The 12,938-nt window shown below is 38.8% G+C and overlaps 1 pseudogene; it reads left to right on the forward strand.

Annotated features, from left to right (window-relative positions):
* Nucleotides 1–2,888: 2,888 nt before the first annotated feature.
* LOC104508461 overlaps nt 2,889–12,938 on the forward strand; it is a 17,311-nt pseudogene continuing 7,261 nt past the window's right edge.

Here is a 12,938-nt window from a genome sequence, read left to right on the forward strand (position 1 = left end):
GGTCGCTTAATTAGGGAGTTGGTGTGCTAAGACACAGGCTGTGACCCCTGAACTAGCTTTCAGCCTCTTGGAATATGTGTGCCTCCTCTGTCCTTCATATCTGCAGGTGAAAAAGCAGGCTGGCTTTGTCCTGATCTGCTATAAATAGACTTAAGCAATGACCTTAGGGAATTCTAGTTGTGTTTTGTGAACTATATGTAGTATTCAGAATACTTTTTCTTTGACACAGGGGGAATATGTTAAAGAGCCAGCCATTTTGATTGAACTGGGCTTGGATTTCACTGGAGAAGAACCACATCATAGATGAGAAGTCCAAATTTCTGGAGGTGACCATCAGATGCAGAGGATATCTGCAAGAAACCTCTTTTATCAGTAAGTAAACCTTTTAACAGTTGAAGCATTTTGCACCAGGGAAGACAGCTGTTAAGGAGCTGTTCCGTAGTTGCTTGTTCCTCTGTTTACATAATAAATGCCAAGAAATAACAGTGGTATGGATGATTATTGCTCTGACATGGCTATGGGTTGTATTTTCCACTGCTGCTACCCAGAATGCTGAGTATGTATGTTGGTAGATATAAGAAAAAAAATCAATAAAATGAACTGTTGGCCCATTGTCTTTTCCCTGAAGTCACTTACCAGACAACAAAACAGAAATGGTCATACTCTGTTTATTTTGGCAAGAGGATACATTTCATGAAACCTTCAGCTATATGTAAACAAGTAAGTTCTTGAAGTAGCTGCCCTCTGCTTGCGGAACCAAGTTGTGGAAAAACTTACTTTACAAGGGCTGTGTTATGCTGTCCTTTGAGCTACAAGAAAATCTGAAAGCTACTAGAAATTCTCAAAGGGCCATCTGCTAGCAGAGGTGGCAGGGGTAGAGCAGGCTGAAGTTACAAGTGTGCTCTCATGGGATAGCAGAGTACCCAGTCATGACAGCTCTGCAAAGTAAGTAGGAATCATAGAAATCCTTACACTTCAAGGAGCACTGAGCAGAAAGGTCTTTTTCTCCTTGATTTAAAAACAAAAAGAAGAAATGTTTAAAGTATTAGGAGATTTGGCATTTAAAGCCATGCACGACAAAATTTGCTTTGTGCAACACAAATATATTGGGCTATTGTCTGAGCATTAATTAAATCTGGCATTTAAAACCTAAGCAGTTGTGGAGTAGAAAGACCATGGGAGTTTAGGAATTAAATCATCTAGGAATTATTTTATATTCCACAGCCCTTTAGAAGCTCTTCACTAGCCATCAGATTCTCCAGCAAACACGTAGGCTGTTGTCTGGAGAGGGATTAATTATTCTCATCTGGGGAGGTAATGCGACTCATAATTGCTGGTTTTGAACCTTAATAAAAAGATGCTCATCTACTTAAACTAATTCTGGATTGAAATCCAAAGGCAGTAATGAATTTCAAAACCCTGTGGTGTTGCATATCTTCGCTTCATTACATCCACAGCTGGATTCTGCCGGTATGTGTGCACCTTTGATTAAAACAAACAAGAAACCTAGCTATAAAAATATGCAGGCTTAAAAATGTGTAACAACTCTTTGTATTTAAGAAGTCTTTTCCTGAGTGCCTTCTTACGCTCTATTTTTACATATGATACAGTCTTACTTAAAATAAATTGAGTGTGTGGCGTTAAGTAGCAAAAGCTGAATGTCAGTTGTAGTATCCTGCACGTGAGTTTCCAATAAAGCATGTTCACGTTTCTGGATATTGTTTTTGCCCTTTCAAAACATTCATGGTTTATCGTCATTTCATGAACTCAATCTGCAGCAAAAGCCATCTGATCTGGATAGCAAACAAAACCTACTCTGAGTTACATCCTCATCTGCTGCTTAACTTTGAACTAAATGGAGTCATGTCTAGGCCTATAATCTTTATGCAACTACCTTCTGTGGTTTTTATTAGGGTGAGAATATGTAGTTTTTTAAACCTTTAGAATGAAAAGTTGCTGCTTAGATAATACTCCAGCCAGGAGAGAATAGATATGTGACTAGGTATTGCAGTTGAGAGTTATACGAGGAACAAAAATGGTGTGGGAGAAAAGCAGCACATTCACACAGTGTGGTGGGCCCAATAAGCCCTGAGAACATTATTCTGTCATGCTGAGCTGCAATTCCACATCAAATGTCCAGTTATTTACTCATCGAGCTAGGAAAGCATCTGTAGAAGCAAAACTTGGACAGATGGAAAAAGTCTTTAGGGCTCAGTTAGTGCAGAGGTAAAAGTGATAGAGCTACTTCACAGGTCCAAAACATGTATACGTACAGCACAGATACAGAGCAGTAACAGAAACTGTAAGCACAAAGTATTAGACATACAATGAATAATTTATCTTCGAAAGAGAGGGGGGTGTGGGTGTGGTTTTGGTTGTTTTTTTATTGGTTTGTCTTGTGTGTGACTAATAGCTTCAATAAAGCCTTGAACACCTTAATTGACATAAATTTCTTAACAAGCTGATAGATCTTTTCTGAAGGCATAACTGAAAAACTTGTTCCACCATTTTTTGTATAGATGGGAAAATCGGCCCTGTTGAACAGTTCTGTTCAGTCATATTTGATAAATAACCTTGTGCCTCAGTAACTTCAATGCTTGTATAGCTTTTGATGCCCAGCAGATGAAGTCAATGGAATTTTTGATGCAAATACAATTCTTTATGCACACAAATGTGTGCAGGACCTTACCCTAATTAGCTTTTTTTTTTTTAATGAGCTATGCAACAATGTTAGAAAATGTGATATAACCATCCCTCCTTTTTTTTCCCCTGAAGGTCAGTAACTGCCAGATTAGCATTTTAAAACTGGGTTTTTTTTGTGGCGGTGATTTTAATTTTATTAAAATACTAAAATGCATGGAGAATAATACCTCTGAACTTTTATACAGGTATTGGAACCAAAGATGGTACAGCAGTAAAGGATAAAGGCTTCAAGAGGAAAACTCAGAAACAGGGCCAGTTCAATCCAGGACAGGCTTTGGCTACCTGGCGAGTCAGGATATTTGCGGACAATGAGTATGAGGCATCTGAAATATTCCAGATTGTTCTGCCTGATCCAGTTATGGCTGCCCTGGAGATTCCAGCTATAGCAACAGTTGAAATCGTGGATCCTGGTGATGGTATATATCCCTGCTCATTCCCTTAGCGTTTGTGATTAGGTGCAGTATTGTTCGCTTGCGGGTCCTGTGAGCACCTGCATACCTCATCTGTCTTTGCTCTGTCGTGGTTTAGTTCTGTTTTAAAGGTTTGCCTAGCTGAACCAAAGAATTCGTATCTCATGTTAAATCTCTTCCCTGGCTAAATTTGTACTCTGTATGTAATGTCATAGAGGTGTTCAACCCTCTTCACCCCTTTCTTTCATCATATTGTTCTTCAGTGTCTACTGTGTATATTCCTCAGCTGGAATCTAGAGTAGAGGAAGATGTAGGTGAACTGCTGATTCCTGTTGGAAGGTCTGGAGATGTCAGTCAAGAGCTGATGGTCATTTGTTCTACACACCAAGGTATGTTATCTAGTCTAGGTAACAGCATAATATTCCCGTTTAGGTAAAGAAGAGAGCAAATACAGTTGTTGGTAGTCAGTGAGTATTGCCAGTTAAAGCTGGAACAAGTGATTTTTTCAGGCAACTTATGTGCTTCTAGTTCTCTGCTTAAAGACCATTCTAAAGCCCCAAATTTATACATGTGCATGTACCCACATATATATGTATTCATGCATGTACACACATGTATACAAGTGTATACCTTATTTTGAAGAGGCATCATCTTTTTTCCTGCAGCTTTTCCTCCTGAAGAGGAAATGCCTCTCCCTGCAGTGATTGTTCAGAGGAAAAAAGGGATTCTTCTAGTGTAACGCCCTTTACTCCTCCTTTTACTCCTCCTTTTACTCCTCACTGTAGCTTTGTATATGCTTTGAATGAGAACTGAGGTTCCCAGCATGGGGTTTTTTCCTGTTGTCAGTGTTTTGCTTTTTGACTGTTTAGCTGGCAGAAGCCAAGTCAGGGCTTCAGCTGATCCAGCAAGAATTAGTGTTACAAAAATTGACAGACTGCAGGTATTGAGCATTGCTTTTGGTTTAAACGTAACTGACACAGAAGGCTGCATGAAGCAATGATCTGTCTCAATAATGCCTTTATCTCACTCTGAATCTGTGTTACCAAAGTAAGTGATGTGCGGAGTGGGTCATGAACCACAGAGAAGAGATGTAGATTTAGAACTAAACCGTTTCTAAAATCAAATGATATTTTGGGGGTTTGATTAGGTTAGAGGCCAACTATAAAGTTCAGATCACAATGCTGCCTTTAGATATTCAGAGATGTGTGAAAGTAAGTTTGTCGTGGTGCATGGTGATAGTCACGCAAATACTGTTGTTAATACAGACAGTATTAGCTGATAATACAAATCTTTCTTCAACTAATTTGAACCTTAAGTTTTCCCAATATAGCTCTTGACTACAAAATAAGCCTGCTATAACCTGAAAAAGCAAGATGGCAGAAGAGATAAAATCTTAAATACATCTTATACTATCTAGTAGTTTTAAAGTATAAGATAAACTAAAATGTGCATTCAAAAATAGATTTAATAAAGATAAGTTAATGGGCATTTGTCAATGAAACCAGGTTTAAGATAGAGATTAACATTTATCCTAAGCAGTGAAATATTAGTCTTGATTGAATAAACTGGTTTTCCTATACAAGCCTTCTATCAGCTAGTTATAGCTTGAGATACCAGCATTCTGTATGCTTTACAGGCAGGGGAATTGGGGGATCATCCTCAACACTGACTTATTTAAATTTCTGGTTCAGAAAATCCTTTTAATGTCTTTTGTTTCTAATTTACCCTTACCTGTAACAGTCAGCCGAAGTGGTTGGCAGAAATCTTCAGTGTCAGGCATTCAGAGGTCATTTGCTCCTTCATCAGTGACTTACAAGGTCTTAACAGAATGTTTCCCTCTTTGGTTGTGTATTGAGGCACAGAAAATCTTATCAAGTTACTTTAGGCTGTCAACGTGTTGGGCCTTAATGACGCTAGCCATTTACCCAAATCCACAATTGCTGTAATTGTTGTCATGATCTGTGTTGTTCGTGAACATGCTGGAGCAAAATAATTTTTCTCAAAGTTTTAAACGTGATAAGCATGGTAAATGTGACACCATCTCTCATTTCCTTCTCCTCAGATTGCTTAAAAAGTCTCTGACACACAACTAACCCCTGTCTGGTAAAGAAAGGTATCAGTCCATGTTGTGTGTACTTATGACCTCAAAATCAGACCACCTAAAGTACTCAAAATTATGTGGGTTAGAAGGGACCTTGAGAGATCTCCAGTTAGATCTGCTCCTCAAAGCAGAGGCAGCTGTGAGGTAGGACAGGGTTGCTCAGGCCTTTGCTCCCTAGAAATCCCTATGGACCCAGGGCAGGCCACTGAGGACCCCCACTTGTAGCTGGCCTTCAGGTGGAGTACAATTTATTAGCCACTGCCCTTTGATCCTGGTGATGTAGCCAGTTTTCACGCATCTAGCAGTCCACCCAACCGGATAGTAACGTCCCAGTTGGCTACAAGGATGTGGGTAGTGCAAATCCACAGCAGTTCTTAGGTTCGTACTACATATAAACCTTACTCTTTTTTTAAGGTGGGTTTTTTGTATTTTTAAGTTGTTGTTATAAATAGGAAGAATTTAATGTGTTTAACTTGTTCCCAGAGCATATTTATTAGTCAGTTCCATCATAAAACACTTTTTCTGTGTTTCTCTTATTTAAAGAGCTGCTGTTGTTCTGCTTCTTTGAAGTCCTGAGTCCCTGTAATTCATTTTTTTACCCTCTCCCCTCACAGGTTCTGCTACTGGCACAGTACCATCCACTGTCTTGCCTTGCTCTGATGACATCTCACATCCTGAAGATCATAGCAGCATTGTTCATTTTAGTAAAGATGAGACTGCGAAAATCTGTTGTATTATTATTACTGATGACTCTCTGTGAGGAAGCGGAGACCTTCAGTGTTTCTCTGAGCATGCCAGTGGGTGGCCAAATTGTCACTGAATTCCCAAACACTACAGTAATAATCTTGGCTGACACAGATGATGGTGACTATGAAGAAGTAATTTTGTTTTGCTGGGACTTGCCTTTTTGGAAGTTTTACTGATTAAGTAATCTTTTCCACTGTATTTTTGTTTTTAATACAGCTGAAAAGATGGGTCTAGAATTTTCTTACTCAGTAGAGATCTGGCAGAACAGATTAGATTTTATTTTCTTTACCACCATAGGACTAGATGGCTGATTTATTACTGTGAAGTACATCGCTGAGGATTAGATTTCCTGTTACTGCAGCGGAGTCTTTGATTACGATAGCTTATACAGGTATAGGATTAGTGTTGTGACAATATTATAGATGAAAAAAGTTCTATGCTGCCAGATAAAGCTGAAGTGTAGAAATAGCTAATAGAGGCTAATTTGGCACGCACAGTAATTCTCAGTGTGTCAAGATTACTGCACTTTAAGGTAGAAATGCAGGTAATCTTTTTTTTATTAGAGTTGGAGTCACAGAATTCAAGTCAAGAATTGTTAGTATTAGACAGAAGCAGAAGAAAACCCTTGTACTTTATTGTCATACTTCTGTTTTTCTTTTGGTTACTGTCTAAATCTTTCTTGCTAATCCAATTTTATTAATATCCTTGTGCTAAATAAGACAGGAGTTTTGTATGGTGATTAGACAAATCCATGGTATGGAATAGTGGTCAGGCTCAGTATTTAAGCTATACTGAGCTGATTTTTCAGTGCTTCTGATTAACTTGGTAAATAATGAAGATTTGGGGGCTGATTTTGGTGTCCTGTAATAAGAGTGAATTTCCCCCCCCCTCTGTTATAGGAAGAAAAGTAAGAAGTTATAGATCCAGGAGAATATTTCTATTAGCTACTGTTTATTTCTACCCTTTTTTGTTTCCTGCAGAAGTCAACTAGTCAAAACAGACACAGTCAAATTGATGAGGGGAAAAAAAATGTTGTTTCCTCAAATGGAAGAGGAATGGGAACAAATAATCACAGGTGTAATTCCTCTGGGGCCAAAGGATTGACATCAGAAGTGAATTGGCCATATCATATTGGCGTGGTAGAATTTAAAGGGTACTGAGGTTATCTTAGGGCTGGCTAATAGGAGTGGATTGTGTTTCAGAGGCAAGTGATTGTTTCGCTGTAATAATTGAGTCACAAGTGTCATCTTCCTTGAGGACTGGACTTGTATGCTTAATCGCCCACTGACTGATATTTATTATTCCCTGTTGAATAGTTCACTGGTCACAGTATCCAAGGAACAATTATCTCTTGTTGTACTAAATTTAGATATGAAACAGGTTCATCTGAAAGATTAAAAAAAAAAAAGAGAAACTTACTTTTTTTTGATCTTGGTTTCATCTGCATGTGTTGGAAATGAACAAAAGTATTTGTTAACTCAGTTGTATTGTTATCATTGATAATAAGATTGAGAAACTTTGAATCATTACAGCAAGCATTTCAATTTCTCAGCAGGAGAATTCTAAAAAGCTTAGCACAATTCAAGGTGACGAAATTACAGTCAGTATAATAGAAATGAGAAAGATGACTATGATAAGAAACATGACTGATTATTGTGTTTCTTTAAGCCACATTTCAAAACAGAAAGGTTGTTATCAAAAGGAGCAGCACTGACATCTGAGGTTATGATATTCCAGTCCATAGAGTTTTAGACACCGTATGCACAATCAAGGGGGAAAAGGTTTCTGTCCCAATAAGGAGGATGTTGTTTAAAGGCCAATTCAAGATGGTTATTTTGGACTGCAAAAAGCCTAATCTCTCAAAACTCCAAAAGAATTTACAACTTGTACATGAAAATCCATTAAGCTGTGCCTAAGGGAAATTGATGGATTTTTGATATTTGAAAGCAGCTTCCTGTGTAAATAGAGAAAAGTAACCAGTCTAATTTTTAAACTAAATCTAGAATCTTCGACAGTTTTTTTTCAGAGGGGAAGAAGGAATGGGAACTAATAGATCATATAAATATCTTTAACACTTAAAGAAAAATTTCTTTTAATTACAAAGACTGTTGTTTACACTTGCCAGAATAAATAGTTTGCAATTATCATCTTCAAGAAATATGCCCAAAATTGTAAAAGTTCTTGTCAAGTTTTATTTTTCAGCTCTTAATAGCAGACCCCAATGACTTTTCTGCCCACTCAGCTGAAGTAAGATCCTGGTCACACAGTGACACGGATATAACCTGGAGTGTTGCCATTGCCTTGTGAAGAATTATTCTCTCTGCTCTTTCTACAAGATGGTTGAACAGAATTGTAGTAACTTATAGGGAATCATTAGTCACTTGATAATGCATTACCTGTGACAAAAAGGCACGTAAGTTTGAATATTTAGCCTCCTATTCTTGTCCCCAAGGAAATGTGGTCATCTTCAAACTCTTACCTGTCACTGCAAGGGAAAAAAAGCCAAAACTGTCAAATAACTGATCGTTAAAACTGCTGTCACGGTGGGGAGAAAAATTTGCATTGGGGTACTGCTTTAGGCAAAGCAGAATTTAGCTTGAAGTAATAAATTGATGTAAAATGAGATGTTCAGTTTGACTTTGTCATGATAACCCTTTTGCTTAAAACTCAACAATACTTCAAGAATTGAAAAATATTTTTTCAAGAAGAAAGCAAACACTTTCAGTCCCCCAAAAGCTGCAATATTTAGCTAGAAATAAGTCCTGCAGTCCTGATGAATAGATCTGTCCCTCAAAAACACACACACTTTCAAAGAGCTTTGTGTTTTGTTAAATGATTTAATCCATCATCAAGTGTCTGGTTTCATTCTCTTACCTTTCTCCAGAGTTTTGCATGCAAAAGCTTTGCTTTGTTAGACATCCTGCTGCGCTAAGGAAGGAATTGTTTCAGTTCAGTCCAAAGAACTGTCCAGTTCAAAGAACCAATGTACATGGCCAATGAAAAAGATGAACAGCTGGTGGCCCTCATTTATCAAAGTGGTGACATTAACCATAAATCCACAGTGCATTGCTATACTTGCCAGGGTCCTGCCTAAGTTATGATGGACTACAGGGAGAGGCTAAATACAGCTGATTCTGCAGTGGTGTTTCTCCCAGGTAAGCTTTTTCCATTGAAATTAGAAAATCATGTGTTACTTCTGTCTGACAGGTAATCTGAGGGTAAGTAAGAGCTAGACCTCCAGGACATTCTGGGAGTTGTTATGCCAGTTGAGCTTCTGTGGATGAAGAATGCAACGTAGGACTGGTTAACAAATAGTTTCTTGACTACGACAGCAGCACTTTCAAAGGTTTTTATGGCCAAAGATGGACAATAAAGAATTCAGTAACACTGGATGTTCTCTGCTACACTTCTGAGCATAGCACTTGTTATGTGAATAAGCAGGAATAATATTGATGCAGCGCCTTCAGCAGAGGAGAATCTGAACAGCAGGTTCTTTGCCATACAACACCCTGCTGAATGCTGCTTAGTTCCCATTGTAGTAGTTGTGGGATTTTTCCTTAGCAGAGATTGACTCAAACACAACAACAAAATGAGATGTGAGTCAGTGCTAGTCACTGCTTCCGTGCTCATGACCCTGTCTCTTCTCTGGCAAGCCTGAAAATATGTGGGGGTTTTGGTTTTATCCTGGTCTTTTGTGCTCCTACGAAGATAATGTCTTGTTGTTGTTTCATACCTTTCTGCAGGAAAAACTGAGAACCCCAGTGTGGTGACTCTGGAGGATGATGTAATTTATGAGGAGGAGTAGGAGGAATTCCGATTGGTGCTTGGAACACCAAAAAGTGATTCCACGTTTGGTGCTTCTATTGGGGATCAGAAAGAGACCGTGATCAAGATTAAGGATGAAGATGACAGAGTTTTATATTAATTGTTGATTGTGTATATGAAGCTGCAAATGGGGAAAATGGGACTAATGTCCATTCAGTGTTTTGGTTCAACATTTTTCAAAGTACCCAGTACCAAGTTCTTCAAAACTCTTTTATTTTATGTTTTGAATTTGCACCCTTTTAATCTATTCTGAACACATCACTGGGTCTGCCTTTTGTGGGATAATGGGAAGTTAAATTCTGTAGTTTATTTCCATTCCATTTATTTCTCTGTGTGTTGCTTTCATAAGAGTATCATAAATTTGTCGAAGTTGAAAGAATCATGGACGGCTTGGGGCACAGAACCATAGAATGGTTTAGGCTGGAAGGGACCTTAAAGATCATCTAGTTCCAACCGCCCTGCCATGGGTGGGCATGTGTGTACCCCCACCAACACCCCCATACACACACCTACGTGCCCCCACACATACCCACATGCTCCCAAATCCCATCCTATGATTGACAATGCTGTAAAATGGACTCCTTACAACTTGTAGGGAGTCATTTAAGAAAACCACCTTTATCCCATACTTTTGACAAGGCATTAGAATAAAAAACTTATAAAATTAACTGCTTTCTTCAAAAGCTAAACATATTTTGTCTCTAAATATTCCACTCTAGACTCCACTAAAGCAAACACTAGGGGACCAGGTATTCTCCTTTTCATAATAGCTACAAACTTCTATCTGAATTCCAATTTCCAAAATATCTCACTTTTATTGGTTGCAGTCTGGAATGATCAACCAAATAATTTAATAGCCAGACAGTCACTTTGAATTTTTAGGTTTGTTATGACCTCCTAATTTTTTTTGGACTATCCACTCTCAAATAGATATTTGCACTTGGTCTAGTTGACATGAGTGAGGTTGTTTTTTTAATGTTTAGGTTTTTGTTGTGCTTTTTTTCTAATCTAGAACCAGTGATTAAATTCTCTGAAATAAGGCACAGAATTCAGGAGAATCGGGAACCTGGAGAAATTGCACTAGTAAGAATCCATGTTCTACGCCTCGGTGATAGCTCCAAAGTGTCTGTGGTCAGAGTGAACACTAAGGGCGGCTCAGCCACCTCAGGGGAAGACTGCAATCCAATGTCAGATGGTAAAGGCTTCATTGTGGGGATGGAAACGCTAGTTTGGAAAGTGCCTTTCGACACATGAATGCTGGACAGGGAGCTGAATTCTTCTTTTGATAACCGAACGGTAAGTAGTGTACTTTAAATAGTTCCTACTTTACTATGTGTGTTTTGGAATGGGAGATTTGAGTATCTTTTATTTTTGGTTTTCTCCAAGTTAATTGTGGGAACTGTAAGGGACTCTATCAGCATTAGATTGCAGGTGAGAACCTGTTTGCTCTGGGATACTTTGAATTTCCTAACCCGGAATGCAAACTCAGGATTTCTTCATAAGAATGGAAGTTCAGCCTACCTTGGGTTGTTATCTGCCCCAGTCGTTTTTGAACAGAACTTGGTCTTGAGCTTTGCCTTCAGGTCCCCTGAGGTGGCAGAGCGTTAGGATATTGTGATAGACAGCTTAAGATGATACAGGAACGTGCTCAAATTTCTGGTTCTGCTATTTTAAGGCAGTTGTCCAGATGTATTCTGCTTTCATCATCCTGCAGTATGGAAGAGAGATCTGCCCTAAGCACTTACACTAAGGAGTTGCCAGTGGTGGGATGCTTTTAATAGAAAAGCCCAATCCTGGGATCTGGTGCCCAGGTCCCCCATATCTTAAGAAAGTCCAAGCCTCAAGGTTACAGTTCCACATTCTCTTTCTGTGGCCCGCTGCCTTTGGATTTGGTTTTTCCCAGTGACATGGTTTTGATGGAGTGTCACCCTCACAGGAGCAATGCAAACTTCCTAGAGGAGCAACTCTCCTACAGTGTTTTCTGGGGAGGTATGACCTTGAATACAATTAGAGTTAAATGAACACACAAGGTCTCTCACTTCTGGAGTATCTGCCCTATTGACTAAGGGCTAGTGTCACAAAACCAGGTACCACTTCCTCCTGACTTTTAGCAAGAAATAACAAACCCCACTTGGTTTCTGGAGGAAGGACCATAGATGCCTATTTCTAATGGACTGTTCTTGTCTTGATTTCATGTAGATGAACGTCTCCTAAAGGCTTAGTGCTCTGTATGTTGGCTTTTCAGTTCAAAGTGCAGTGGTTTGGATCCTGCTTAAATATGTACTGCAAATGGAGCCTGAGACAGTATCCATACTGGTATAGGAATATACCTGGGAATGTTCCTTGTCAAGCAGGCCCACTTTGTTGAAATTTCTTTGCCACTGAAGCAGGATCTCTGCATGAAAACTGCCTCCCTGGCCCACACTGATTCCTAACTGTGTCCAGGAATTGTTTTGAAGAAAGCAAGTTGGCTTGGTCCAAAATCATGTCAGGATATTATGTTTTTATATTATTTTAAGTCTTCTAACAAGTTATTAATATCAGCTTGGATTTATTTTTTTCTGTTTAGCATAAGTGCCTTAGTTTTACCTTGTTGTTGTGCTGAAGAACAGATGCTGGGTCTGCTAGTACGTTTTACTTAGAGTAAAACCACTTTATTGCAACAGAATATGGTATGTGAACACAACTGACAAAGAAAACAATTGTTTGGCTCTTATTTTGTTGCTGATTTGTTGGTTTGGGTTGGTTTTTTTTAATCAGATATTGAATTCAGAGAAGGAGAAACTGAGCATTTTGCTGAAGTAGAGATTCTGTATGATGGCATAAGGGAAATGACACAAACATTTACTGTCCACCTGAAAGCTGACGAGAATGTGGTAGCAGAGACACAGGTAACTACTGTTGACAACTGAAGTTTCTATTTGTAACAATTTTTTTTTATTTGTATAAAAACATCTAAACCAACACGTACTCACAGCGTGTGTGGTAGCCCGGCATTCATACACTCTGGTGTTTAGTTTGGTGCATACCTGTCCAAACACTGCTATAAATTAGCTGTAAATCCACACGCTTTGTTCCAAGTCTAGAAGCACTGAATTACAGGCTTGAAGTGCGACCCACTGTGTGCTTCACAGAGTTTGGCAGTGGAGACC

The sequence above is a fragment of the Eurypyga helias genome, unplaced genomic scaffold (genome assembly GCF_000690775.1).
Source record: "Eurypyga helias isolate BGI_N326 unplaced genomic scaffold, ASM69077v1 scaffold4574, whole genome shotgun sequence".
NCBI lineage: Eukaryota > Metazoa > Chordata > Aves > Eurypygiformes > Eurypygidae > Eurypyga > Eurypyga helias.